Genomic DNA, 5,153 nt, shown 5'->3' on the forward strand with positions numbered 1-5,153 from the left:
TTTGAGCAACCACAAGATGCTCATAAATCCAACCTCGAAATAACAATGGAGGATCTCCTTGAGACGCTAACCCTTTCTAGATTAAAATCCAAGATGGATCGCTTTGTAGGGACACAAACTGTCCAAAATGAAGAGTTTAGAAAACAAAATCTCCAAACTAATGAAAACCTTAGGCCGTTAAACACTATGGTTGAGTCCCTACTAACTCACAACAAGGCATTGGAGGCTCAAATCTCCCTGCTTGCACAAACACCTATAGGACCCTCCCTTGAGGAGTATGTGAATGTTGTAACAACCAGTAATGGAAAAACAAATTGAAAGCCTTGAAGAGAGTGATAATGAGGTTGAGGAAATTTCTGATGAGAAAAGAGTAGAGATTGAGAAAAATCCTCCGACACCACCCGAAAGGGAGGTTGTCGAAGAGGTGGAGAAGGAAGCACCTTATGTTCCTCCTCCCTACAACCCACCTATTCTTCTCCCGAAAAGTTTTGTGGAAACTAAGGTAGACTCCCAAACCAAAAGTTATGTTGTGGTATTGGAAAATATCCATACTAATGTACTTTTGTCTGGAGTCTTACATAAAAAGAGAAAATCAAAGGATCATGAAACTAGGGAAGTCATTAGTGTCAAGAGGGGAATATTAACCTTTGAGGTGGTAGATGAAAGAACTAAACCCAAACTTGAGAAGCTAATAGATCCAGAACCACCCCCACAAGCTCAGAAGTCTGAAACACCCTACAGAAGGAAGAAAAGAAAAGGTGGGGGATATGAAAGATGGCGTGATAAGTGGTCATGGAAACTGAAGATTGAGTCGTTGAGCTACCAACGTTACAAGAAGCGCTGCGTGGGAGGCAACCCACAGGATTTTTAGTTTAATAATTTTGCTTTTGTTTAAGTTTGCAGAAACTAAAGATATCGATTGCTTGACACCTATCAGCTGCATGCAGGTAATTACTAGGGCAGGCATTGATCATGTTCTTATTCCTTTTCCCACTTTTACTAAAACATTGAGGACAATGTTTGGTTTAAGTTTGGGAGCGGAAATTTACCTTTTTCTTATTTTCTAGATTAGGTTTCCTGCTTGCTAGTTAGATCTACAACCTTTTAGTATTTTTTATGTTTCTTAGTTAGTTTATCGAGTCATTACATGTACTGTCAAGTCTTTATGCTTGATTTTTGTTGTCTATTAAAATTCTTCCATTTTCTTGAGCCATACCGAAAATTTTTGAACAAAGAAACAATGTTTATTTTGAATTTATGGGCTATTAGGCGAACTTGGGACATGTTATAGAAACGTGAAAAATATCCTGAAATACTGATATCGTGGTAACATTATAAGTCTCTTAATTATAGAGATTGACTTTAATAGTTTTTATGCCTTAGCCTTAGAATCTCACCCCTAATGATTCCTTAAGTAGTTTATTTCAAGCAGTCGGCACCATCTTAAGCATACTTTACTTAGGGAAGCCGATGAATATAAGTGAATGATCCTAAAAATCTAAAAATTAAATACTTTAATTCAAAAAAAGGGGAATGCACTTACTAAGTTAGGTGACCCTCACCTGGTCATTTAATCCAATGGTCGTGGAACCTGCAAAAATAAAATAAAATAAAATAACCCATTGTTAGTTGGTTCAGAGGTATCTGGTGTTGAACTTGGTAGGGCGGATTACGGTCCAATCCCTCGCAACTGCAATTGGGTAAATAAAAAGGGTTACCAAACTTATGTACCAGAACCCTGTGCAAAAAAGATCATATTCACTAACCAGTCATCTTACTATAAGTGTGTACGAAAAACGGGCTTAATGTGATTGCGTCTGAATGCAAAAGGATAGAATTTTGGATGAGTAAACTAGGATTTGGCATATTAACATGATACATATTAGTTTGTGTAAGAGAAATACTTATGACCATAAAAATGTGGAATGTGTTACTACGATACCCTTGTTTCTGTGATATAATATATGTAGAGGTAACCTTGTTCAAAGAATAGCCGTTAGACCCGGAATAATTATTTTAAGTGTTATAACCTATTTTCACCCCTGCCATATGGGGTTGGTTTGAAAAACCCCCCTGCCAAAAAAAAAGTTGCAAGAATTCCCCTAACAATTGAAGATTCTCTCGTTTTAAACCTTGTAAAAATTTTACTTTTAAAACCAACCTTGCCACTTATGAAAGAATGGTCACTCGAAGGATTTTTCAAACCAACCCCTTATTTTAATGATACTGTTTACTTCATTTTTTTTGCTTGAGGACAAGAAAAGGTTCAAGTGTGGGAGTATTGATGACACGCAAATACATCGTTTATTTGACTTAATAAATGCATGTTTTCTAGTTGTTTTGAATTGCATTTGCACTATTATGTTGGTATTTAATTTGTTTTTAGGTACTTAGCCATTTTAGAGGCGTATGCGAAAAAACGAAGCAAAATAGACGAAAAAACAGAAGAAATGAAGCAATTTACACACAAGACATTGTCCGACTGTTTTGGCCATAACTCCTGAACCGTAAATCAGAATGACGCCTTGATCGAAGCGTTGGAAAGCTGACGCAGAGATCTACAACCATGAAAAATATGAAGCGTTAGAAGCAAGGTAAAAATTATAAGACTTGGAGGACAAAATGGTCATTTGCATCAGCCCATTGGGAGATGGATTGGGAGCATTCCATGCTGCCCATTTAACTTAGTTCTATTTATTTCTGAATTAAAGATAAATCATTAAGTGAATTTTGTGTTTATTCATTTTATTCAAGTTTCTCAATGTAAAGCAAGACAAGAATCTTATGTAAAAGCCTATATATATGGCAGAAATCAGTAAAATAAGTCAAGTTGAATTTTAGAAAAATATTTTTCTTTGAGAATAGTGAGTTAAGCTCATCTTTGGTTTTGGATTGAACCAACTTTGATCTTATCAAGAATTCACAAATTCTTCGAGTGACCATTCTTTCATAAGGCTTATCTTCTTCTAGGATTATAAGAGTGACACCTCCCTTATCTAAGCTCTCATCCATTTCTTCTTTTTATTGCATTGTTATAAAATTCACCATTATTTCAATCTACCTATTCAAAAATCTAAAATCTTCATATATTCATCCTAAAATATAAATATCTCAAAGAGTCACAAGAACACATAAAAAAGCCTTATATTCAATTTTACTCAAAATGACTCAAAATCCCAATTTAGGAGTCATCATAGAGATTTTAACTTGGCTAAGCTCTAGAATAGTTGTGGATATTTTACCGGATGATATTGACGAAAAAGAGATATTTTTCTTCAAGGAGAAACACATGAGCTAAATAATACTTCCTAAGACAATCCCCAAAATCAAACAAGAGCTTTTAAATGGTTTAGCTGCAACAAAAATAATAACTTCCTATGGAAGAAATATCTACTCAAGAGATAATATACTCTTGGTAAATTTATAAATTAGCCCTCACCTAGAACAAAGATACTCACTTAGACTCAAGACTACTCTCGAATTAATTTACCTAAATATATGTGAGAAAATTGGGAGATTTATTAAAAATTATGATAGAAATGAAAATGAGATCAAAGCTCATTTACTGGATGTGAAAAATGATTGAGAAGCTCTTTATTTATAGGGGAAACATGGTATAAATTTGGAAACAATTCAAGGGTCAAATCAGTGTCATAATTGTTTAGACTAATCGATTATATACCTTAAATAATATATTGTTAAGGTCAGAAATGGAAGGTTTGGATATTTAGTTGTTACCAAACAATAAAAGACTGTCCTAATCGATTTTAAACTCAACTAGCCGGACCTAAACTATTAGGTTAATATTCTAATAAATTATTCAGTTATAAAAAGTCTCTAAATCAATCACACACTCCCTTAGTCAACTAGCCAGGCCATAAAAACATTTTATGGTTGCTTAAATAAAATGGGGGAAGGCTTGTTAAATGTTTTAGGGTATGCTTGATTTAGCCATAGTATTTTCATAAATACTCTCGTGTTTTTACAAGACACAAATCAATCAGATGGACACGACCAGACGAGCTTTCACATTTCCTCTCTTTCGTAACTCTGAAGCTTCAAGTCAAGACATCACTATCTTTGAGTTTAGCATCACATAAGAGCCTTGAATTTTCTTAGTGAGGTTTGAGATACTTCATGGTGAAAAAATTATAGTGAAAATCGATCTCTTCATATTTTTTCCTCCATATCATGATTTAATATTTTAATTCATAAATATTACTATTCTTATATTAATTACAAGTATTATAGTAAAATTTAGGCTAAATTACAGTTTTTGTCCCACTGTTTTGCCCAACTCTATAAATCAGTCCCTTATTTATTCTTTAGACAAATTTGGTCCCCCAACCACATTTTCCATCAAAAAATGTTGATGTGTCAATATTTTTTAATATGTGGCATTTTTTTTTGTTTCCAAGTCATTTTTAGATAAACAAAAACAAAATAAAAAACTTTAATAATACAAAATATATATTAATTGAAACAAAAAAGAGAAAATAGAAAAACCTGATATTACAATGTCGTCTTCCTTGTTTCTCCAATCGTGTCTTCCTTGTTTCTTCCATCACTCTATTGTTCATAGTTTCCCTAGGTATATTTCATTATCTTCTTCAATATTTATTTTCATTGTTGCCCTAACTCGTTCGTCTTCTTTGCGATGGGTTATGAGTCTCAGCAAATATCAAGTTCTTCTTTTCATTCTAGGAAGGATGCAATGTTACTGTGGGTTGGATTCACCATTTGTAACTGTGTGGACATCTCAAAATCTAGGCCGAAGGTTCTACTGTTGTGGGTTATACAAGGTACATTTAAATCCCTAATTTTTAGTTTGTGTATTCATCTTTTCAATTCCAATTTTTTTGGGTAATTCATAACCTCCACCTTATTTTCTTTTTCATTCAGTTACAACATGAAAGGAGATTTACTTTTTACTGGTATGATGAGAAGATATCAGAATGATCACATAAAGTGATTAACTCACTTTTGAAGAATGTTAATGAGTTGAAGAAGAAATATGGTTTAACAACAAAGACTGATGATAACCTGAAGAAGAAGAAGATCAAAAAAAAATATTTTTTTATTCTCTCTTTGTTTTTTATCATACGTTGATCACAAAAGCCTTTGTTAGATAATGTAATTTTCGCAATACATGG

The sequence above is a fragment of the Vicia villosa genome, linkage group LG2, assembly GCF_029867415.1.
Source record: "Vicia villosa cultivar HV-30 ecotype Madison, WI linkage group LG2, Vvil1.0, whole genome shotgun sequence".
In the NCBI taxonomy this organism is placed as follows: domain Eukaryota; kingdom Viridiplantae; phylum Streptophyta; class Magnoliopsida; order Fabales; family Fabaceae; genus Vicia; species Vicia villosa.